The following is a 26,241-nucleotide window of genomic DNA, read 5'->3' as shown; positions in this document are numbered from 1 at the left end:
CTAAAGCTACCTGAAGAAAATTGGTGGTGTTCTTCTAATCCTATTAGTACCACAGGCAGGCAGCTGCAGTATATACAGTTAGTATACTGTGTCCTCTGCACACTGTGCACCTAAAGCTACCTGAAGACAATTGCTGTTGTTCTGATCCTATTAATACCACAGGCAGGCAGCTGCAGTATTTACAGTTAGTGTACTGTGTCCTCTGCACAGTGTGCACCTAAAGCTACCTAAAGAAAATTGGTGGTGTTCTTCTGATCCTATTAGTACCACAGGCAGGCAGCTGCAGTATTTACAGTTAGTGTACTGGGTCCTCTGCACAGTGTGCACCTAAAGCTACCTGAAGACAATTGCTGGTGTTCTCATACTAACAATACCACAGGCAGGCAGTTGATTCTGCTAGCTGCAGTATCAGTATATATATACATCCCAGCTTTGTGCAGCTACATCTCACTGCAGGCCATTAGTATGTCTGGAAGGCCAACAAGGAGAGGCAGACAGTCACAAGCCAATAAAAGACGGCAAGCAGGCTCTGTGTCTAGAGGCAACAGTGCTGGTCATGGAAACGGTGCATCCTCATCAGTATGTGGCCGTGGGATATGCTTGTCCTTTTTTTCAGCAGCTGGCTGTGTTGAGCAGCAACATGCGGAAGACTTGGTAGAGTGGATGACCAAGCTGTCCTCATCCTCCTCATCCTCTCTCACCCAGGCTCAGGGTACTTTGTCTGGCAAAGCAGCTGCCAATGCGGCCTCTTCCCTCGGCTCAATGGCATCAGTCACTCCTTTCCTAGCCCCATCATGTCCTCCTGAGGAGTCCCCCGAAGTGTGCGACCACAGTGTTCGGTACATGCTCCAGGAGGATGCCCAGCGTTTTGAAGGCTCCGATGATGGTACCCAGCTAGAGGAAGGCAGTAACGTGAGCAAAGAGAGAGGGGGTGCCCAAGGACAGCAATCTGGCAGTCATGTTCCCTCAGCTGCAGCATACTGCCAGCTTTGCTCCAGTGATCAGGAGGAAGGGGATGATGAGGTCACTGACTCCACGTGGGTGCCTGATAGGAGAGAGGAGGAGGAGTAGGAGGAGGCACATCTCCAACGAGGCAGGATGCCCTCCAGGGGCCAGCTTAAGAGCAGCACACCGATTGCATCACACCGCAGAGCTCCGCATGTGCAGGGCGCGCTGTCTCTGCGCGTTATTCCAAAAGTTCTTTGGTGTGGGCCTTTTTTGAGACGAGTGCATCAGATCCCACCGCTGCTATTTGCAACATATTTCTCAAGCGTATCTCGCGTGGCCAAAACATCACCCGCTTGGGCACGACATGCTTGACCAAACATATGTCAGCCTTCCATGCAGTTCGTTGGCAAGTGTACCTAAAAGACCCACACCAAAGAACAAAGCGGACGTCTCCTTGCTCCTCATCAGCTGGGATCTCCAACCCCACTATACCTTCAGCCCTCTCTGAAACCTGCACCGAGAGGAATGAAGGTGTAGAATTAGGTGTGTCACAGCCAAGTACTTGCGGGTAATCTGCTATCGGTACACCGACGTCAGATTGTACCAGGAAAATTTCCCTGCCCCAGCTGCTGCACCGCCGAAAGAAGTTTGCTCCCAGCCATCCACATGCCCAGTGGTTGAATGCTAGCTTGGCTAAATTGCTAGCACTTCAGCTGCTGCCTTTTCAGTTGGTAGACTCTGCCCCCTTCCGTGAGTTTGTGGAATGTGTGGTTCCTCAGTGGCAAGTTCCCAAACGCCAGTTTTTCTCACGGAAGGTGATTCCAGGTCTCTACCGGCATGTGGAAGGCAATGTCTTGGCCTTGCTGGACAGGGTCAGCGGTAAGGTGCATATTACCGCTGACTCATGGTCCAGCAGGCATGGACAGGGACGTTACCTATCTTTCACCGCGCGCTGGGTGACTCTTCTGGCAGCTGGGAAGGATGCAGGACAGGGTGCAGTAGTGTTGGAGACTATTCCGCCACCACGCCTCCAAAATTTTACTAATGGTGATTCTGCCACACCTCTCTCCTCCACCCCCTCCTCTTATTCTTCCTCCATGGCCTCTTCCTGTGCTGATTTGTCCTCGGAACCAGCGGTACTCCGTAGGCGTTTAAGGGGCTATGCAAGCACGCAGGCAAAAAGATGCCATGCAGTGCTTGAGCTGGTGTGCTTGGGGGACAGGAGCCACACTGGGGCAGAGATTCTGTCAGCTCTGCAGGGGCAGGTTCAGAGGTGGTTGACGCCACGCCAGCTTAAGCCAGGTATGGTGGTTTGCGACAATGGCACCAACCTCCTCTCCGCCCTCCGACAGGGACAACTGTCCTTAACTTGGTGGTGCAGCGGTTCTTGGGCAGGTACCCAGGCTTACAGGATGTCCTGAGGCAGGCCAGGGAAGTCTGTGTGCATTTCCGCAGGTCATATAATGCCAGTGCTCGGCTGGCTGACCTCCAAAAGGAATTCAACCTGCCCAAGAACCGCCTAATCTGTGACATGCCCACCAGGTGGAACTCAACGTTGGCCATGCTGAAGCTGCTGCACACGCAGCAGAGGGCCATAAATGAGTACCTATGCGGCTATGGCAGCAGGACAGGGTCAGGGGACCTTGGTTTTTTTTCTCCCACGCCAGTGGGCTATGATCAGGGATGCATGCACTGTCCTGTCACCATTTGAGGAGGCCACAAGGATGGTGAGCAGTGACAGTGCATGCATCAGTGACACTGTCCCTCTTGTCCACCTGTTGGAGCACACACTGCTTGGAATAATGGACAGGGCACTTGAGACAGAACAGAGGGAGGAAGAGGAGGACTTCCTTACCTCTTAAGGCCCCCTTTATCCAGAAAGTGTTCCTGCGTGCCCGCCGATCACACAGGAAGAGGACGAGGAGGAGGAGGATTGTGTCAGCATGGAGGTGGAGCCTGGCACTCAGCATCAGCAGCAGTCTTCAAGGGATCATTTACAGTCCCAAGAAACCCATGGACTTGTACGTGGCTGGGAGGAGGTGGCTGCAGATCATGTCTTCCTTAGTGACCCAGAGGACTCTGGACCAAATGCCTCAGCAAACCTATGCTGCATGGCCTCCCTGATCCTGCAAAGCCTGTGGAAGGATCCTTGTATTCGTGGTATCAAGGGAAGGGATGATTACTGGCTGGCAACCCTCCTTGATCCACGTTACAAGGGTAAGGTTGCGATCCTTTTCTTGTGTCGCAGAGGGAGCAGAGGATGAAACATCTTCGGGAGGCCTTGCAGAAAGGTTTGTGCAACGCATTTCCAGAACCTGGGAGGTTACAATTTCCTGGTCCTCCTGGACAACGTGTTGCTGAGGCTTCGGTCAGTCAAAGAAGGAGCGGTGGAGAAGGTGGCCACTTGACCGATGCGTTCAGACAATTTTTTAGTCCGCAGCCCCAAGGTCTGATCGATTCCAGCAACCATCGCCAGCATCTGATTCACATGGTGCAGGATTGCCTAGGGGCAAGATCAGACTTGGACACCTTTCCCACAGAAAATCCTCTGGGTTACTGGGTCTTGAGGATGGCTCACTGGCCAGAGCTTGCACAGTATGCAATTGAGCTACTGGCCTGACCTGCATCCAGCGTTCTTTCGGAACGCACATTCAGTGCTGCTGGAGGCTTTGTAACCGATCACAGGGTGCGCCTGTCCACCGAATCGGTCGATCGGCTGACCTTCATAAAAATGAATCAGTCTTGGATCACCAGCTACCAAGCACCTGATGCTGATGTAACCGATTTTTTTTTTTAATGTGAGATCCCTTCAAGACTGCCTATGCTGATGCTGAGTGACTTTCCTGTTATGCTGAGTCACAATCCTCTTCCTCCTCAATTTTCATGCTGATAGCTTGTAAGAAAGTTTTTGGTTCTGGGCACCGCCACCACTGGCCAAGGCCCAATTTTTCTGCCCCTGTTTAACAGGGGCGTGTAATTACAATTTTTGATGCTATACTTTGCAGCAGGGCTCATTCCTGCGCTCCAACTATAGTATCTGTGAGGGGTTGCAGTGTTGTGGCACCAGCACCAGTGCCCAAGGCCCAATTTTTCAGCCCCTGTTTAACAGGGGCGTATAATTTAAATTTTTGATGCAATACTTTGCAGCAGGGCTCATTCCTGCGCTCCAACTATAGCATCTGTGAGGGGTTGCAGTGTTGTGGCACCAGTGCCTAAGGCCCAATTTTTCTGCCCCTGTTCAACAGGGACATGTAATTACAATTCTTGATCTAATAATTCACAGCAGGGCCCATTCCTGCGCCCACCAAGAGTAACTGTGAGGGCTTACGGTGTTGTGGCAACACCACCACCACCACCACCAAAGGCCCAATTTTTCCGCCCCTGTTCAACAGGTGCATGTAATTACAATTCTTGATATAATATTTCACAGCAGGGCCCGTTCCAGCGTCCACCAAGAGTAACTGTGAGGACTTACAGTGTTGTGGCACCAGCACTACCACCACCAAAGGTCCAATTTTTCTACCACTGTTCAACAATGGCATGTAATTACAATTCTTGATCTACTATTTCACAGCACGGCCCGTTCCTGCGCCCACAAAGAGTAACTGTGAGGGCTTACAGTGTTGTGGCAGAAAGTGAGGTGAAATCCTCTAAAGAGGAGCACAGACAGCAAAACAAATACAGGGGTGATAACCTTTTCCTATGTTTTCCAAAAAGCTTAAAAATAGATTTTTTGGCTGGAGCTACACTTTAAAAATGTACCAGTTCAAAATTACATTCTACTTAACAACAAACCTACAGTCCCTGTCTTGTTTGCACCGCCTGTATACTGCTGTTCAAAGTATATAGGGCCTGGGGGCCCCACGCCTTTCCTTTTTTTAATTTGGGTGCGGGGTTCCCCTTAATATCCATACAAGACCCAAAGGGCCTGGTAATGGACTGGGGGGTGGGGGGTACCCATGCCGTTTGTCTCACTGATTTTCATCCATATTGCCGGGACCCAACATTACATTAAAGCCGCAAGCAGTTTTAAATGACTTTTAATCCTTTAAAAATGTCATTTTGTAGGAAAATGATGTTCAGGACTGCGACCCCGGCATTCTGTGGGAAGCCTATAAGTGCGGTCTACGGGGTGTACTTATTAAACATGGGGCAATTATTAAAAAAGAGAGAAATGAGCAGCTTACCAGGTTGCTCTCTGACCTGTCCACAATAGAAATGCAACATAAACAGCTCCCTACTCGAGACCTTGAGACGAAGTTGGGGACCTTGCGTGCACAAATTACAGATTTACTTCTCTATAAAGCAAAGGCCGCTTTGCAGTTTTGCCGCAAGATGTCTTACGAGTCAGGAGAGAAATGTGGTAAGCTGTTGGCCAGGTTGGTGAAGGAAATTAAAGCCGCCTCGTACATTCCACAGATAACACTACCAGATGGTAAGAAGGCCACCCTTCCTAAGCAAATAGCAAAGGGCTTTGAAGCCTTCTACTCTGATCTATACAATCTCCCCTCCCCCTCCTCCAGTCAAGCGGACATTGACAAATACGTCTCGGAAGCCCAAATCCCCTCATTACCAGTAGAAACTAAGAGCCTACTAGACGAACCAATCACGTTAGAAGAACTACAAATAGCAATAAACTCCATGAAAATAGGTAAAGCGCCAGGACCGGACGGTTACACAATTCAATATTATAAGACTTTTCTGACTGTGCTAGGCCCACGACTAGTGACATTTTTCAACACTCTAGGGGTGAGTTCTAGCTTTCCAAATGAAACTCTCAAAGCTCATATCTCCTTAATTCACAAGGAGGGGAAAGACCCATGTTCTTGTGGGAGCTATAGACCCATATCCCTTTTAAATGTCGACCTCAAAATATTTTCGAAAATCATAGCAACTAGGTTAGCAACACACCTCAACTCCCTGATCCACTTAGATCAAGTGGGGTTCATTCCTACCAGAGAAGCCAGGGATAATACCATTAAGGTTCTCAACCTTGTTCATGTAGCAAAGACCAAGAAAATTCCCAGCATATTTGTTAGTACCGATGCGGAAAAGGCCTTCGACAGGCTGCATTGGAACTATATGTTCTCTGTTCTCCGTCATGTTGGCCTAGGAGACAGAATGATGAAATGGATTGGTAGTATCTACTCGATTCCATCTGCACAAGTGAAGGTCAATGGTATACTCCACTGCCCTTTTCCCATTAGGAATGGTACGAGACAGGGGTGCCCCTTATCCCCCTTACTCTTCGCCCTTTCCCTTGAACCCTTCCTTTGTAAGGTCAGATCGCACCCGGACATAACAGGTCTCCAAGTAGGTGACACACACACTGCAAAATCTGAGCATATGCTGACGATCTCCTGTTCTCCTTAACAAACCCTAAAATCTCTCTCCCAAACCTTATGCGAGAGTTTAAAACTTATGGAGAAGTCTCTCATCTAAAAATAAATTTCTCTAAATCTGAAGCAATGGGTGTTTCGGTGCCCCCTACTACCCTAACTGAACTCCAGTCAAGTTTCAAATTTAAATGGACCTCATCGGCACTTAAGTACTTGGGTACGTTCATCCCCCCAGATGTAACACGAACGTTCGACCTAAACTTCCCTCCACTATTGACAAAGACCCGGACATTATTAGACAAATGGCACACAGGCTTCCACTCCTGGTTCGGGAGATACAATCTGCTTAAAATTAGTATTTTACCAAAATTCATCTACCTTATTCAAGCCTTACAGATTCACATCCCGCCCTCCTTCTTTAAGCAGATCCATGCACTCTTCACCAGATTTATCTGGGCACACAAAAGACCGCGCTTACGCCGTCCACAGTTGACCCTTCCCAAACAATATGGGGGGTTAGCAATGCCCGACATACGTTTATATTATATGGCCTCACACCTGGGACGCATACTCGATTGGAGGAGAAATGGAACATCCAAACTATGGATACAGCTTGAACAATCACAGTCGAGTGTACCTCTAGGGGGAGTGCTGTGGTGTATTAGTGACCTTTCATGCACTCTGAAATTTCACCCTCTCATAGGGGCCACCCTGAGGAATGGCCACCAAATTGCCTCCCACGCAACTCTCACATCAAAGACTTCGCCCCTATTTCCCATTTTGGGCAACCCAAAATTTGAACCAGGCATGGGGGCAGCAGAATTAATGTCTCTTAGAGAGGCAGGAAGGGATTGTGCAATTAAGTTTATCAGCGGGGGGATGTGGCCAACCATAGCAGACCTCTGCAATCCAGCGGGTGTGTACCAACTCACATTTTGGAAAGCATTACAACTACACCACTTTCTCCACTCACTCCCAGATCCACATAACTTCACTCGAGAACAAACGTCGTTCGAGGCCCTTTGCTCTGAGGACACCCCATTAGCGCACATCTTGTCACAAACGTACTCATTACTGAATACACCGACAACACAACCTCATTTGGCCTGTCTAGCAAGTTGGGAAAAAGATCTACACTGCACCTTCTCATCCTCACAAAAGACTCGAATCATTACCCTCTCCCTCAAATCCTCACTTTGCACTAAAATACAAGAATCCAACTTTAAACTGCTCACTAGATGGTATCTGACCCCATCTAGACTAAGAAAATGTTTCCCGGATTCCTCCGGATTATGCTGGCGATGTGAGAAGGAGGTGGGAGCTCTGATTCATGTCTTCTGGACATGCCCTAAGTTACAGGTCTTCTGGGGTGAAGTTAGGCGCATCACACAAAAGTTTACTGACTATGTGGTACCAGAGGACCCCGCATTTTTCCTTCTTCACCTCTCTTCGGTGCCTATTAAGACATACAAAAAATCACTTGTACGCCATCTACTTAATGCAGCAAAGGGGTGTATTCCCATTTTTTGGAAACAAACCCTCCCTCCTCCCATAAAATTTTGGCTCAAAAGAGTTGAGGAAATTAAGCAGATGGAGGACCTGATACTTACAGCACAACATAAGCAAGAGACATTTAAGCAGACTTGGGACAATTGGAATATGTTCATATTTTCTGATGAGGGTCAACGACTATTGGGCTGACTCGGCGGGTCACGCCCTCTTAGTCTGATATAGTGAGAAGTCCTATCTACCGCCGTGTCTTCCTCCCCCCCCCCCTCCTCTTTCCCTTCTAATCTTTCTGTACTTTCCTTTTACCCTCCTCCCCATCCCCACACACTCTCCCTTTAAGATACCTCAAGGTATTGCTTGAGTTTCTTCTTTTTAGAGTAAAGTGGAAAATCGGGTGAGGATCACCATAATCAGATAACTCCCATACGAGATGAGGATTGCCACAGAGTGTACCTTAACAGAAGACAATACACATGTCCATGAACTTTATGCTTGCCATCCTAACCTGTTTTATAATGCATACTTCTTCTTTACAAATTACAAATGTACCATGGTTTATCTCTGTGTAACTGTATGTATTGGTGGGGTCCCCGTCCATATTTGGAGTTTAATAAACTTTATATTTGAAAAAAAAAATGTCATTTTGTGCAGGGACTGTTCTAAGCACGGGAAACACGCGCCACTTTAAAGGCATACTATAGACACCCCCCAGGTACGATATTTAAAGGAATATTTCACCTTTTTTTTTTTCACTTTAAGCATCATTAAAATCAGCCGGCCGTTTTTAAAACTTTTTTTGGCATTGATACATGTCCCCTGGGGCAGGACCCGGGTCCCCAAACCCTTTTTAGGACAATAACTTGCATATTAGCCTTTAAAATTAGCACTTTTGATTTTGAACGTTCGAGTCCCATAGACTTTAATGGGGTTCTAAAGTTTGCGCGAACTTTTGGTCCGTCCGCAGGTTCTGGTGCGAACCGAATCGGGGGGGTGTTCGGCTCATCCCTACTGACCGGATGTCTCCAGTGATTCTGTCAGCAGTTTGTGTCAGTCCTTTATCCAGCAGCTCCGAGATTTTAGTGAAGAGGTCAGAGACATTAAATGTGACATCCAGGGCTGGATCAGCTGGGGCTGGGCTGGGGTCTGGGTGTACAGGGGTTAATTCCAGCGAGGACAGTCCATAGGACCCCATGGATCGGTCTATGAGTGATACTGTGGAAGCTGGGGACGGAGTATGGGTGTTTGGATTGGTGCCTCGCATCTGGGATAGGGTCGCTGGTGTCAGCACTTGCCTGGATGCTGTGGAGTCCTCTGTGGCCTGGTCTCGTGTCTGTGACGTGGCCGCCATCTTGGATTTGCTCCGGTTTTCCAGGGACTCAAACTGGGGTTCTAGGGCTTTTCTGGCAGACCCTCCCGGCATGTACTGGTGCTCGGGGGTCCCCCCTGTGCTCCACCGTTGTTTGTGGGCGTCCTGCAGGTTCCGTTCTGTGGTAATGTGAGCTGTGTGGCTGGTGCAGTGCGGAGCTCCGGGCTTACGCAGCCGGGCTTACGCAGCCAAAAAAAAGTGTCACTTTTATTCCTATTACAAGGAATGTAAACATCCCTTGTAATAGAAAAAAAGCATGACAGGACCTCTTAAATATGGGATCAGGGGTTAAAAAGACTTTAGATCTCATATTTACACTAAAATGCAATAAACAAATAAATAAATAAATAAAATGTTGTTTGAAAAAAATAAATAAAAAAATGTTGCTTTAAGATGTCCCATCATGCCCTGGGACTGTGACGTAATAAGAGGTGGGGTCACCGGGTGACATCACCCAGTGACCACGCCCCATCCCTATATAAGTCGTTGCGGACTGCGCACATGGCATTACAGTGGGAGCGAGCGGCGTGTCAACATCGGAAGAAGAGAAGAGGGAAGAAGACGGCGGAGAAGACCGGGCCACCGCTAGCAAAAGAGCGGGCAAAAGAGCAGAAGATATCAGAGAGCGGGAGAAGAACTGGAGAGCGCGGAGAAGAGGTCGGAGGGCGCAGAGAAGAAGGAAGAGACCACGGAGAAGAAGGAAGAGACCCCGAAGTTGGAAGAAGACCCCTGGAGCTGCCTAATAAATTATTTTAAAAACTTGTCTAGTGTGTTTTTTTATTGACACTTTTTTCCCTAGGTGAATGGGTGGGGGTACGATGTACCCCATACTCATTCACATAGGGTGGGGGGCCGGGATCTGGGGGCCCCCTTATTAAAGGCTGCTCCCAGATTCCAATAAGCCCCCCGCCCGCAGGCCCCGACAACCAACGGCCAGGGTTGTCGGGAAGAGGCCCCCCTGCCCCAAAGCACCTACCCCCCATGTTGAGGGCATGCGGCCTGGTACGGTTCAGGAGGGGGGAGAGCTCGCTTGTCCCCACCCCCTTTCCTGACCGGCCGGGCTGCATGCTTGGATAAGTGTCTGGTATGGATTTTGGGGGGACCCCCACGCCGTTTTTCGGCGTAGGGGGGTTCCCCTTAAAATCCATACCAGACCCAAGGGCCTAGTATGCTCTTGGAGGGGGAACCCATGCTGGTTTTTTATTTAAAATTTGGCGTGGAGTTCCCCCTCAAGATTCGTAACAAACACAGTGCCTGGTATTGGCGGGGATCCCCGTTCATTGAAAGTCGGACGCATGTCGGCTTCAAGTCGCAGGGCAAAGTCGGACCTAAAGTAGGACGGCTGTCGTGTCGCACCAGTGTAAACCCGGCCTGAATGTGACTTGAGGCATCTGGAAGTGTTTGCAAAGCATGGCTTTACGTTTTACACAGCTTTTCTCCCGCCAGGAGGAAGGCGTTCAGAAGAGCTGGGCAAACAGCCAGTGTGCATGAAGCCTTAAAGTGGTGTTCCGGCCGAATACTATTATTCGGGGTATTTAAATAAAAATACTCCTAAAATACACAAGCTTAATGTATTCTAGTAAAGTTAGTCTGTAAACTAAGGTCTGTTTTGTTAGTTTATAGCAGTAGTTTGTTATTTTATAAACTTACAGCAGGCCGTGGCCATCTTAAGTCAGGGCATCTGAAGCCAGACTGTATTTCTTCCTGGATCTCATCCTTGCAGATCTCGCACATGCTCAGTGTAGCACAAGCAGTGTAATAGGTTTCAGGTCAGGTTTCCATAGCAACGGCAGTGTCAGAGATAGTTGCTGCTCCTTCCCAGAAGGCATCGCAAAGAGGAAATGATGCGATGGGCCGCGGCCAGGGAGGAGGAAGTGAAAAATGAATACAGCAGATATACAGTAAGTGCTGAGAATTTTTTTTTTTAAATATCCAATTCGTTTACAGTGCACAGTTTAGTGAGGGATGCTGAAGAGTTGTAAAAGTGGGTGGAACTCCACTTTAAGTGGGGCACACACTATAAGAAAATCGGGCAGACATTTGTCAGATTCTTCTCGCTGTTTCACAGCAAATCGTCCAAAAATTCTTGTACAGCAAAGGATTTTTTTGTTGTTTCTGATCATGCGCAGTCTTTTTTTTACTGATTTTTCTTGTATGAAGATCGTTTTTTGTTGTTGTTTGTTGTCATTGTTTCTGATCATGCGCAGTCTTTTTTTTCTGATTGTTCTTGTATGAAGATCGTACAAAAACGGTACACATTAAACGAAAATTGTTCATTTGGAGTTTGTCACACTATGAAAATCGTACAAATATTCTCTGGTTGAAAATGTTCACCTGATTTTCTTCTAGTGTGTACGAGCCTTAGAGTGTTCATTTCACCTGTACATACATGAGGACTTTATGGAACATAACATGTTTATTACTTCTTCCAGCCTCTGCCAGGAAGACTCTGCATAAACACAGTAAATGACTCCCTCAGTGTACAAGAGGCCATAAATACAGTGCTGATAATATGAGTTTAAACAGCTCTGCCTTCACTGTACATAGGAGCAATGCGGTGGGCGGGGCCTTCCCTCACAGGTCTGCCATTACCCAGAAGGCCCTTCTCCATTCACATCTCCAGTGCAGATTTCTCCTTATAGGAGTTCTGTCCTTTGGGCCTGTCTACTTCCTCTATCATCATCCGGACTATACCACTGCACAGCGTAGGGGGTGATCGCCGTGTTCTCCTCTCCCAGCTCCTGCAGTGAAGGCCGGATTCCCCCCTACTGTGTACAGTCAGCCGCTCCTCCAGGGCTTCCATTGGCCATGCCGGGGTCACACCCCTCACCCTCCAGGACGGATCTCGTATTGTGACAGCTGCGGACGTGCAGAGGATCAGATCGGGGCCGGTGTGATTATTAGAGCCCGAGGGTGACTGGGAGGACCAGGGCATGTGAAGGACATCGGAGGGGACACGTGACAACACAAAGCACAGGCCTCTGACACTGAGCGGACCTACCTAGTGTGTGTGTAGGGTGAGTACCCCCTGGAGGACTACAAATACCAGCGTGACCGGGTTATGTGGAGAGAAGTATGGACAATATATATATGTAGATCAGGAGGGAGGATTATTTCTATGGTCACATCCGCAGAGTTCAGCTGGTAAAGCAGTTCTACACCTAAAAGCAAACATTGATTCTATTGCAGCATTCCTATTCTTAGATGTGGTGACTGCATTCGTTTTCTTTTCACCTGATGATCCAGCCAGTCACCCCTCCTGCCTTCTGGTGGCCATACACACTTCAATTTTATTACCAGATCCCAATCCTACCTATAGACATCACTTCCCTTCAATCGATTGACACTGAACTCTGATCAGCCTGAGATGATTGGTCGGGGTGGAATTTTATTGATTAGTTTTGCAGCAATCGATGCTGAGATACTTTTGTTCACAACTATGATTGTATTTTGATCGATCAGATTATGAGATTGCATGGTGGAAACTGAGATGAGATCAATAATTTAGGATTGTAAGTTGCAATCATATTTTAACTATCCTGTGAAATCCATTTTCTCATGTGTGGTGGATCCATTGATTGTAGAACAATATTTATTTTTTTCTATCGAGGGATCAATTGGAAAAGAAAGCAATCATGTATCAAAGAGTGTATGGCCACCATTAGGGTGTCTCCACTCTGGATGGAGGAGCAATGGAGCCACCTTTAGACAGCAGCATTGTCAGTCGGGGGGAGTGATAAAGCGGTATAAAACCCCAAACCAAAAATCTATTTCAGCTTACCAATCATTAGATGTGGTGGCTGCATTCGTTTTTTTCCTTTTTTTTTTTTTTTTCCCCTCTACTTTCACCTGGTGGTCTGCCCAGTAACACACCTTCTGTGTTAGTGGAACACAACTCTGGAGGAATAAACATAGGAGGCACAGCAGCATTGTCACTCTTGGGGGAGGGGACTGTTAACTATATTAGCAGACTTAGAATGGTTAAACCAGCCATACATGGTGCAAAAAATTTTGCACGGTGCCCCATCAACACAGACAGTGCTGATGGGGGGGATTGTCATTTGTCTTCTCCTGGCGGGGGAAGCCGTCCCCACCAGAAGACATTGATCATCGCTAGCGGCTATAGCAGCCGCTTGCGATCATCAGAAGCAAGTCTGGCAGGCTGGTTGTACCCAAGTTGATCGATCACTCAGCTTGGTACATTCAGCTTGTCCTTTTAATGGTTCAAACCTTGGCCCGTTCTTGCTGAACATGCCGAGATTCAAACTGTGTATGGCCGGCCTAACAAATTGAAGCTGAACTCCAGACCACACTTTGAGTGGCAGCAAATGTTGTGTTAAGTGGTTTGTCTCATCCATGTAAACTGATACATTCTGCTGGAGAGCTTGTGAAAAACAGACTTTCTGGCTGAATCACCAGATGAAAACAGAAGAAATAGACTTCAAAAGAAAACGAATGCAGCCTTCACATCTATGAATTGGTAAGCTGCAGTTTAAAAAGATGTTTGCTTTTGGGTTGAACTAGTTCAGCTATTTGGCCATACTACATGTGTCCAAAGAGTGAACTGTAGGACCCCTTTCACACTGGGGCGCTTTGCAGGTGCTACAACACTAAAAATAGTGCCTGCAAAGCGCCCTGAAAGAGCCGCTCCTGTCTATTCAGTGTGAGAGCCCCGATGACTTTCACACTGGAGCGGTGCGCTGGCAGGACGCTAAAAAAAAAGTCCTGCTAGCAGCATCTTTGGAGAGGTGTGTATACCGCTCCTCCACCGCTCCTGACCTTTGAAATCAGTGGGCAGCACGGCTATACTGCCGACAAAGCGCTGCTGCAGCAGCGCTTTGCGGGTGGTTTTAACCCTTTTTCGGCCGCTAGCGGGGTTTAAAAGCGCCCCCGCTAGCGGCTGAATACCTCCGCAAATACAACGGTAAAGCGCTGCTAACAATAGCGGTGCTTTACCGCCAACGCCGCCCCCGCCTCCTGCTTGTGCAGGTTTTTTTCAGCCGGCTCCCAGCTTGAAGGTGATGCAACGGAAGAGCCAAATTATAACAAAATGTATTAAATTTTTTTTTTTAATTTGCCTTAACCCCTGTTGCCCTACATATGTAACCCATGGTGGAACATGTGTGACGTGTCACCGCGAACGTCAGTGACAACAATAACTCGCATAAGAGCTCCTGGTTTACTCTAAACCGATGAGCTGTAAAAGCGTCTCCTATGGAGATTTTTAGGTACCGCCATTTTTTGCGATATTACAGACGCACACAATTTTAAGACTTGCCATGTTCGGTATCTATTTACTCGACACAACCTCAGCATTTATATTTTACCAAAATAATGGGTATTGTGTGTGTTTGCACTAAAATTCATTTTAATTATTTTTTCCTGAAAATTTGCATTTAATAGTTAAACAAATATTGTGATATAAATATTTGCAACTATCATCTTTTTATTCTATAGGGCCTCTGTTTTTCACACAATGTGTAAATATTCTGGGGGTTTAGGTATTTTTATGGTCAAAAATGAATATTTATTGTGTGTGTGTGTGCAAAAAAAAAAAGAAAAAATTGGCTCTACAGCCGAACTGGTTAATACTGCTTTAAGCTGGCCATACATGGATCGAAATTCAGCAGGATCCGGTCGAGTTTCAATCTGGGTGTAGCTCTCTCTCGATCGAACGATTCTGCTTCACAACCAGCATTTTATCAGCACATTCTGATGGGGGGGGGGATTGTCATAGTGCGACACAGTAGGGAGGATTTTCCCATCCACCTCAAATATGTGATGTGGATGGGTTGTGTTTTGAGGACTGTGGTGGTTTGTTTTTTTATTTTTATTTATTTTTTTTTGTTCAGCAGATTGGTTGACCAAGAAGATTTACATAGACTTAAAGGCTTAGGTTACCTTTTTAAGTGTTAAAAAAAAAAAATTACATTTTTTGCAGCTAAAAAAAATGTTAATTTTATATTTTTCCCCACAACCTGCAGAGCACACTCTTGCTCCATCCTTCTGCCTGATACCTCCATACAACCTTTCTGTTAGAATGGACCAGGAACATGCTGATCAGCACATAGTCCATTGAGAACTATGAGCAAGTCTGCTGCAGTGGCAGATGGGACTTGTAGTTTATTCACTGATCCCTGTGAATGACTGATGTGGCATTTGCCATGTGATAGCAGCTGCGGGGGAGAAGAACCCCTGCCCATTGTAAGTGGAGGGGGGGGGGGGGGGTTACTGGAACAGGATAAACAGTTACAGCAATCCGTTTATTTTTTTGGGATAAAGATTTTACATTATTTCTGATCATTGTAAGTACCCTGTTAGTGGTAAATGGTTTGTGTCGACCCTCTAACTGCTACTTTGTCTGGACAATTTGGGCACTCACTGGCCAGATCACCAGGTGAAAATAAAGGAACACAGAAAACGAATGCAACCACCACATCTAAGAGTTGGTGAGCTGCAATTTCATAAATGTTTGTTTTTGGGTTTAATACTGGTTTAAGGGCGGCTCCTAAACACGTAGAATGGGGCTCATCCACATCATGTCCATTGATCTGCATGGATCAAGGAAAGCTCAACACCACGGTACATGGAAAACTATAGTGTTCTATGTGCCCTGTTCACTCTATACAGGCGCTGTAGTGGATGTCACCTCAGCACATAACATATAGAGATGAATGAAATGCCATTTTGGGACATTTTTTCTGAAAGTTAAAAAAAAAAAAAAAACAAAAACAAAAAAAAACTGCTGTAAGAACTAATCCCGCCGCCCATATCCCGCCCACATTATACGAAGCATCACACACCCCAACTGCTGTGAATGAGCTCTTCAACTACAAAACTACGCTGCAGCCCTTGGGGTTTGCTCACAACTACAATGCTTTGCTTCATGGTGCTGCAAATATAAGCCAGCATGTCATGTTTGGTAGATAGTGCTGCTTGCAAAATGCACCCATTGAAGTCAATGGGACCACACTGTGACCACATACCAACCACCTGGCACGTGGTTGCAGGATTGTATTGTAATGCAAAACCTCCCTAGGGGTTGAATAAAGGCATTAGTATCACCTTTTGATCACTGAAAACTGCCATTTGGCGGCCTCCTGAAAAGCGATCCACCACAGAGAACGGGCCTAATTTGACAGGCGTGCAGGTGAGTGGCCCTGAATGCAGACAGTGTACATTTGGGACTGCTCACTTATATGGACATACCTGTCAAGTCCTCATAGACCTACATGGGCTGCCTGCATCCAGCACCTCCTGCCACATTGACATGCAGCCCATTCATGGACTATGGGTCTCAGCGCCGGTGTGAATGAGGCCTAATAATGTCTTCCATCAAAATGTCACTCAGATTTAGGGCCAGTTCACACCACATGCAGTCCAGTGCATTTTTTTTCTGCATCAAAAACACATGGAAAGTAGGTTATATGGTTTTCAATGGCGTAGTTCACATCAGTGCTTGCAGTTCCAGTTCCAGAAAAAAAGTAGAGCATGCTGCATTTTTCCTGCACTGGACTGTACTGAATGCTGTAAAACGCATCAAAAACACACCTGTCCTTATTTAAGGTTAAGAAAAATAGAGGGGGGGGGGACGCACTGGATCGCATAAAAAAACCAAAAACGCACATGCAGAAAAACATCTGGAACACATCCAGACTGTCTTTCTATGGTGTGAATTGGCCCTAAATGAAACTGCCCATAGCATAATCCAGTTTCTTTATGTCAACCCCTAAAACCACCTCCCAGTGGCCCTTTAAATGGGCTTTAATGGTGATTGGCTCTCACAGCAGTCACATGATTGAGAACCTCTCCCGCTGGCTTCCTATTAGAAGCCATGTTGGTGACAGCTCGGTCAGGTGTTGGAATACACGCAGTGAGCCAACTCTTACCACACAACCTCATGCCACTATGGACGTGTATGTGTGGCAGCTGGGTGATAAAGCCCAATTTTCTTGCTGAGAAATGTTTGTGTGATTGACAAGCAGTTAAAATGGCAAATACACTCACATGCTAAGACTGCACTAGTTGCACTAACGTTATTTGATTGTTAAATCCTATAGTCACAGTAGACTAATCCCAGGGGTCTGCTCATGCAAGGTCCGTAGGATGACATGAGATGTAGTGTGAGGATGTTAGTCCTGTGTTGCAATGGTGGCCATATGGGTTTGTTTTATTATCCTCCCTTTTTGTGTGTATATATGTATGTATACTATATATAAAAAATAAATAGTAAAGCTTAAATAGTAGCTCTTCCCTCTGCATACAAACCCCTCCCTCTACTGCCCTCACCCCCCCCCTCCTTAAAAGCTCCACCATCTGTCATACCTTTGTTGCAATATTAAGCTGAAACACCTATCTGGCTGTAGTGACTCCCAGCATACTATACTATACTACAGTCACTTGCAAGGGAGATTATGCAGTAGGAGCATCAACAACTGGTCACCAGGGAAAAAATGGAGACCACAGAGGGCGCAGCCTACCACGTACCCTCTCCTACCCATGACTGCACTGAACCCTGGGCACCTGTTCTGTATCTCCCTTGTCACTGTCCGGCACTCAGTGGGATCTGCGCAGGGGATCTGACCTGTGGGAGCTAATGGGAGATAAGCTATCACTTGTAAACACAGAAGCTGGACTTCAGTGTTACCAAGTGATAGTGGGGAGCAGAAGTTCCCCCTAGTTCCTGCTGAAAAAACACACACACACACACACACACACACACACACACACACACATATTAGACTGGATTCGATCACACTGAGACGATTGCCCAAGGCAGAAAAATTATTGATCATGTTGCGTCGATCAGCTGTTCTAAGATACTTTGTCTCTTAAATCTCACTCTCCAGTGTGTCTCATATAAGCAGGGGCAGATCTGCCGGAAGGCAAACAAGTGTTTGCCTTGGGTGGCATTTTTCCAGTGGAGTGGCACCACCCTCCAGGCGACCGCGCTATAGCCCTCCCCCTGCACTGTACTGGCTGTCGGCTCATCAGCTGACTTTCTGCTTCAGTGTAGGGGAGGGGGCTTTATCCACCATGTGTTTCTCCTGGAGAGGCAGAGCACCGCACGGAGCGACGGATGACGTCATGGGACATCGACTCAGCGGACTCGCAGCGTTGTGAGCGTCTGAATCGCGATGCTGTGATTATATTCACACCTCTAATATCGGCATTCTTTTCCTCGTGCTGTCACAGCATGAAGAGAGGAGAGAGCCAGTAACTGGCTTGTGTAAAAAGGGACATCTACACTGATCATCAGTATCCTGATTATTAGTGCAGCCCCATCAGTGCCTCCTATGAGTCCCCACTAGAGCCACCCTATCCTCTTCTCCAGCCTATTCGCAGCCACAGCATTTTTACTTTGGACTGCAGAGTTTATTGGGCGGCACCACCTGTCAAACTCGCCCATTGAGATAAATAGGGCTACATCACAACTGCAAGCACACTCAACTCAATTGACACAGTTGTGGTATGGCCCACAATGTAAAATTGCTGTTTAGTAATAATAAAAAAAAAAAAGTGAACAGACATCAGGAGGGGGCACTAGCACCTCCCGAATGCCTACCAGCTGGTGCTCTACCACCCTCTAAAAAGCGATCCACCGCAGATCACTTTTTAGAGGGTGGTAAGTACTACCACCTGTCTGAAAAAGACCCAAGTTAGTGGTAAGTCTCATTCCTTGGGTGATAAAGTGTTTTCGGAGGAATAAAAACATGGAGATATGCGTGTTTGTTTTTTTTTTTTTTTCACTGTAATACACTCCATTGGATCTTTTTAAAGAATGGAGACGTACAATCTTTCACTTAATTTTTTTATTTGTACTATTACAATTTATACGGCCTATGTGTGACAACACTCGGCAAGAGGGACTTTTGTTCTCTTCAACACAGGCAGCTCCCAGCTCTACACTCCAGTCATCCAGTGCTAGTAGGTTAAAGAGGAAGTAAACTCTTCCTTTTTTTTTTTTTTCCTACAAAGTAAAGACATGATGTGCTAGTATGCATCGCATACTAGCACATTATTTGAAACATACCTGCAAATGAAGCCCGCGTCGTCCCCGCTGGAGGCCGCATCCATCTTCACCTGTTTTCCTTCCGGGGTCCCTCCCGCGCATGCCGCCAGTCACGGCACAGGCTTCTGAAGAAACGGCACTGGCGGCCATTCAGAACACATGTGCTGATGACATTGGCGCAGTGTACAGTAAATGTATCCTAAACGGTGCAAGTTTAGGAGATATTTACAGTACCTATAGGTAAGGCTTACCTATAAGTACGAACATTTAGGGGAAGTTTACTTCCTCTCTAAATTAGCCCTAGTTTGTGTATGTTTGAATGTGAGTTGGGAACCTTAGATCAGGGGTAGGCAACCTTAACCACTTCAATACAAGGCACTTAGACACCTTCCCGCCTAGGCCAATTTTCAGCTTTCAGCGCTTTCGCAATTTGAATGACAATTACGCGGTCATGCACCACTGTACCCAAACAAATTTTTTATCATTTTTTTCCCACAAATAGAGCTTTCTTTTGGTGGTATTTGATCACCTCTGTAGTTGTGTTTTTTTTCAAAAAAAAAAAAGTTTTTCTTTGTTTGTTTAAAAATTTTTGTAAATAAGTACGTTTTCTTCTTCAATGAGGGGCACTGATATGGCTGCACTGATACAGCAGCACCGATGAGGCGACACTGATAGGTGGCACTGGTATGTAGCACCGATGGGCACTGATTGGCACAGACTGGGCATGGTGATGACTGGGATGACCATGGTGTACATAGCTGGCCATCCACATGTTGCCCGCTTTCCTGGTGGTCCAGTGTGGTCATCTGAGGGGGGGCTGCGCTGATAAACAATCAGCGCAGACCCCCCCTGTCGGGAGAGCTGCCGATCGGCTCTCCTCTACTCGCGTCTGTCAGACGCAAGTGAGGAAAAGCCGATCAACGGCTCTTCCTATTGACATTGCGATCAGCCGTGATTGGACGCTGCTGATCACGTGGTAAAGAGCCTCCGCCGGAGGCTCTTTACCAAGATTGGTGGAGCGGTGAGTCAGACTGACACACTGATCGCTGTGATGCGCGCCCCCACAGACGCACCGCGGCATGTTATCCTGCTGGACGTCATATGAAGCCCAGTCAGGATAACTGAACCACCGCCTGGCCGTCGATCTGCTATAGGCTGGGCGGGAAGTGGTTAAAGAGGTGGAGCGCTACCTGAACAATGTGGGATAAGTCAAAGATCACTGGGCACAGTGTCGCCTCCTCACACCTGATTTAAACCTCTAATTGAATCGCATGCATTGCACACCAATCGTGGGTATTAATCGGGGGCAGGGGTGGTAAAAAACACATCTTAACTATGGGGATTTAACAACCCTAAACTACAAATATAAATGAACCCTTATTGTTCTGAGACCCCTATAGGGCTGCTTTCACACGCAATGCATCTGCGCCCATCCTGGGTTATCTGCGCTTTGCCATAGACTTTATTATATCTTGCATTCAGAAAGTGCACCAAACCCACAGGGCTAAGAGCAGCAAATCCGCAGGTACACTGCACTGCACCCCCGATATGGGTAAACCGCAGCCCTATACTATTATGCCCAGTGTATTGCTTCACACTGACCTGAGAATCTTTTTTCTTTCCTGCTGCTGACACCACACTGGAGACCGCTAGCCAGGATAAGAGATGGAGTGCAGTTGGTATCACTCCGCATGGGACAGGAGCCAGCACTACAGAGGAGGCATCGGCTTAGGTGGCTCTTGCTCCCTACTACAGCTCCAACTTTACAAGTAGTCCCTCTACATTGTACTCCTTGTTTGATGCTCTGGAATGGCGGGTCAGCAACCCCAGACCGTGATCTACCAGTCATCTGTCCAATCTACTGGTAGATCCTGATCTACTGGTTGCTGACCCCTGCCTTATATTGTAAGCTCCTTGAGGGCAGGGACTGATGTGAATGTATGTAAAGCATAGCGTAAATTGATGGTGCTATAAAACTACTGATAACAACATTAAACAAAACTTTTTAAAACCCGTATTGTGTTTTTGGCTCATAGATTTCAGTGGAAGTGCTTGGGGGGAACGTTGTCATTTGTTGCCAGTGGAAATTGTTGACTTTCTCTGGAGTGCCATAAAGATGTATCTCTTGTAGTTGATACACCACCATGAGTGCACTGTTTCATCACTGGCTCTGCTCCAATTACCTTTTGCTGACCCCTTTATCATTGTCTGTTGAGTATTTGGTAAATTTGCCCATTCCATTCGGAAAGCTCTGTTTATTTGCCGTAGCTGAGATGTCGCAGTATACAGACTCCAGTAAAGTCCACAGACCTGTATTCTTTGCTCGTCTAGGATGAACCCTGAGCTCTGCTGGCAATGAAATGACTTTATTGCTTGGAACATCCTCGAGTGTTCGCTGACTGAATGTGTGCACGTTTTTGCACTTTGTACACAAATTGACAATAATTGTCATGTAACAGCACATAATAATGAATTCTGTAGATATACAGTATAATATAGGATGTAGCTGTGAGCTTTTCAGAATGTGCAATAAAGTGGTTTCTTAAGGCATTTTTTTTTTACATTGAAATAAGAGGGTATTAGAGGTGCACCGAAATTTCGGCCGCCGAAAATGGTGTTTTTTTTTTTTTTTCATTTGGCCGAAAGGAAAAAGCCAATAATGAAAGGGGGTGTGGTCTGCCTGGGTGCCGCCCATTGCGGGAGTGTCACCTTGGTGCGCCCAGTCCCCTCACCCCTCCCCCATCTCCGCGATCTCCGTGTGTCAGAGCTGAATTGCCCAGGCCATAGTAACCATGTCCCGCCTCCTGTGATAGACGGGACATTGAATCAGTGTGATGTGATCACAGGAGGCGGGACATTGTTACTGCGGCCCAGGCAATTCAAATCCAGCTCCGTGACACACGGAGATTGCCGCTGATGCGGGCACAGGCAGGCTGCATATGATGGGCACTGGTGAGGCTCTGACCATCTCCTGTATCATATCTGCTAGAGGTGCACTGAATGGAAATTTTGCTAAAACTATTGGCAATGTGTTTAAGTTCATGTAAGAGACTGCAGACATGATACAAGAGATGGTCAGAGACTGCAGACTGCATTTTCTTAACCTTTCTTGCACAAAAGGTGCCAATAATGGCCAAAAATAAATACATATTAATTTAAATTGATATTGATTAAAACGTTGAATTTAATACAATTGTATATAAAAATTTAAATATTTTTTTTAAAACTGTAATTTTCTATATCGGTTTCTGTTTTTGGCCTTGTACATCCTTCATTTTTGGTTTCAGCACCAAAATTTCTTTGGGAGCACCCCTAGAGGGTATACCTACCTGCTCTAAGCAATGAAATCGCACAAAGCCTGTGTTCTGTCAAAAGAGCCAACTCATCAAAATCTCCAATTATGTCACTTCCCGTGACTCCCCAGCAGCAGTAATTGCAGATTTTCGATGACTTGGCTGTTTTCACAGAACTCCGGCAGCGTATACAGTACGGTACACAATATAATAAGTGGACCATGTTAGACTGTCCACTAGAAACCGACGACATGGCTGCCTCCAAGGCAGCGACCACTTTTTATACTCCTTACCCGGTGTTCTGTCAAAACAGCCAAGTCGTCGTATACCATAGTGTATACACTGCCGGTGTTTGAAAACGGCCAAGTCGTCAAAATCTGCAATTGCTGCTGGAGAGAAAACTAAAGTGACGTAGTTGGAGATTATGACGAGTTGGCTGTTTTGACAGAACACCTGTCCTTCACCTCTTTTGGTGGTTTCCCACGATTACTGCCCCCTCCTCCCTCTTATGAGTGCTCCCATAGCAGGCCCTGTACTATGATGACACCCGTGTGGGTGTGCCCCTGAGCTGGACTGGGTGTGTCCATTGACACACACAGTGTGAGCAGGAGCTGCTGTCAGTGTTTTCTGTGAATCCAGGAAGAGAGAAGAGTAGAGCTTCAGCCAGGCACAGCAATGGAGTGATAGAGGCTTGGGTGAGTGTTTGAGGGGGTAGTTAGTGGGGTGTTTCATCTTAATGCAGAAAATGTATGAAGGTAAAAAGAAAAATAGAAATCAAAACCACTTTATTTAAAAACATGGAAACTAATAGAGTGAAGTAAATGCGCCCCCCACTGAAAGGGTTAAAGCCAATGCTTAGTCTAGGGGTGTACTAATCGCCTTCTTTCCTTGTTCTAGCACTGTCCCCCTCTGCCTAAAGCTCCAGGCTGTGGGATGTGTTGTAAATGGTAATGAAGACCAATAGTTTAATGTAATTATTGGTATTCTTGTGGAAACGGGTGTGCGCTGATGTGTATGTATAACGCATGTCCTTAAGGCAAATATCCAAGATATTCCAGATTGTAGCAACTTTTTGGATCCTCAACAACCGATGACTAGTCCAGCAGAGTATGTGCAGAATAATACAATAATCAGAAGCTTTCCAGTTCTGTTATGTCCTAGCAAGAATATCCAGCATACAGTATATGTCAAATCTGTATGAGGACCTAGGTGGCTTTAATGCATGCATTTATTTATACTGCTTTTTAAATCGATGTTTCTCAACTCCAGTCCTTGAGTACCTCCAACAGGTCATGTTTTCAGGCTTACCATTATTTTGCACAGGTGATTTGATCAGTTTCACTGCCTTAGTAATTACCACAGCCGTTTCATCTGAGGGAAATCCTGAAAACATGACCTGTTGAGGGTACTGGAGGACTAGAGTTGAGAAACTCTAAATCATTCCTTCCATAATCTCCCTACAATCGAAATCTTTCCTTGATAAACCATTTCTTTCCTTATTTGCCAATATTTACAGGCAGCTGATTGGTTGATCCAAACACCTTTTGATCTTGTTTCTTAAACAAGATAAAAGATCCTACCTACAATTAGTGAAAATAACAATTCAAGCCAACTGTAGTGTTTAAAATGCTGCTTTTTTTTTTTTTTTTTTTTTTTTGTTATTTTTTACCTAGGACAGTAAACAATTGCCCATTTGACCAATTACAATAAGGCCTGGCCATACATTATACAATTTTTCCTTCTATTTACCAAAACCATATAGCAGGGATATGCAATTAGCGGACCTCCAGCTGTTGCAAAACAAGTCCCATCATGCCTCTGCCTCTGGGTGTCATACGTGTGGCTGTCAGAGTCTTGCTATGCCTCATGGGACTTGTAGTTTTGCAACAGCTGGAGGTCCACTAATTGCATATTCCTGCCATATAGTATCAACTAGAGCTGCATGATTATTCGTTAAATCGTCATCTCAATTCAACTTCCCTCATGATACTAATACAGCATTTCCACGATTTTTGTTAAACAAGTGAAGAGCCGTTCTCTGCTCAGAGCTGTCAAACATTTACCTACTGAATTTTTTTTTTTTTTTTTTATCAACAGCGCTGAGATAAAGAGAAACAATGTATCCACCTTAAAGAGGAGGTCCAGCCAAAAAATGTCAGAAGCTACAAATACTGTAGCTGCTGACTTTTAATATTAGGGCACTTACTGTACCTGTCCAGGGAGCCAGCGATGTCGGCGCCCCAGCCGATCTTAGGATCGAGTCCTGGGTGCTGAACCCCGCTTTGAAGGCTAAACCTTTTTTTGACACTTGTTGCTTACAAGTTACAATCAGTATTTTTTTGCTAGAAAATTACTTAGAACCCCAAAAAAAAAAATATATATATATATATATATATATATATATATATATATATATATATATATATATATATATTAATTATTTTTCACTCTTTGTTATATTGCAGCCACTTGCTAAAATCATTTTAAGTTCATTTTTTTTTTTCCTCATTAATGTAAACACAGATTTGTTGACATTTTTGCAGATTTATTAAAAAAGAAAAACTGAAATATCACATGGTCCTAAGTATTCAGACCCTTTGCTGTGACACTCATATATTTAACTCAGGCACTGTCCATTTCTTCTGATTATCCTGGCCAAACTGAGCTATCCGGGGAGAAGAGCCTTGGTGAGAGAGGTAAAGAAGAACCTAAAGATCACTGTGGCTGAGCTCCAGAGATGCAGATCGGAGAAAGTTGTAGAAAGTCAACCATCACTGCAGCCCTCCACCAGTCGGGGCTTTATGGCAGAGTGGCCTGATGGAAGCCTCTCCTCAGTGCAAGACACATGAAAGCCCGCATGGAGTTTGCTAAAACACCTGAAGGACTCCAAGAAGGTGAGAAAAAAGATTCTCTGGTCTGATGAGACCAAGATAGAACTTTTTGGCCTTAATTCTAAGCGGTATGTGTGGAGAAAACCAGGCACTGCTCATCACCTGTCCAATACAGTCCCACCAGTGAAGCATGGTGGTGGCAGCATCATGCTGTGGGGGTGTTTTTCAGCTGCAGGGACAGGATGACTGGTTGCAATCGAGGGAAAGATTAATGCGGCCAAGTACAGGGATATCCTGGACAAAAACCTTCTCCAGAGTGCTCAGGACCTCAGACTGGGCCAAAGTTTTACCTTACCCTAAGTACACAGCTAAAATAACGAAGGAGTGGCTTCACAACAACTCCGTGACTATTCTTGAACGGCCCAGCCAGACCCCTGACTTAAACCCAATTGAGCATCTCTGGAGAGACCTAAAAATGGCTTTCCACCAACGTTTACTACCCAACCTGACAGAACTGGAGAGGATCTGCAAGGAGGAATGGCAGAGGATCCCCAAATCCAGGGGTGAAAAACTTGTTGTATCTTTCCCAAAAAGACTCATGGCTGTATTAGATCAAAAGGGTGCTTCTACTAAAATACTGAGCAAAGGGTCTGAATATTTAGGACCATGTGATATTTCAGTTTTCTTTTTGAATAAATCTGCAAAAATGTCAACAATTCTGTGTTTTTCTGTCAATATGGGGTGCTGTGTGTACATTAATGAGGACAAAATGAACTTAAATGATTTTAGCAAATGGCTGCAATATAACAAACAGTGAAAAATTTTAAGGGGGTCTGAATACTTTCTGTCCCCACTGTATGTATATGTGTGTGTGTATGTGTGTGTGTGTGTGTGTGTGTATGTATATATGTGTATATATATATATATATATATATATATATAT

At 45.8% G+C, this 26,241-nt stretch overlaps 1 protein-coding gene across 3 annotated transcripts in view; it reads left to right on the top strand.

Annotated features, from left to right (window-relative positions):
• LOC141103169 (3-mercaptopyruvate sulfurtransferase-like) overlaps positions 1–26,241 on the top strand; it is a 107,221-nt gene that overhangs the window by 65,437 nt on the left and 15,543 nt on the right. The window contains exon 1 of one of the 3 annotated variants that reach the window (XM_073592487.1): positions 11,775–12,179. The exons of the other annotated variants lie outside the window; for them this stretch is intronic. The gene's annotated coding sequence lies outside the window, so the exon portion shown is untranslated. Of the gene's footprint in view, positions 1–11,774; positions 12,180–26,241 lie in introns of those variants that run through there. 3 annotated transcript variants of the gene reach the window in all.

The sequence above is a fragment of the Aquarana catesbeiana genome, linkage group LG07 (genome assembly GCF_042186555.1).
Source record: "Aquarana catesbeiana isolate 2022-GZ linkage group LG07, ASM4218655v1, whole genome shotgun sequence".
NCBI lineage: Eukaryota > Metazoa > Chordata > Amphibia > Anura > Ranidae > Aquarana > Aquarana catesbeiana.
This window is presented reverse-complemented; position numbering and strand designations above follow the sequence as displayed.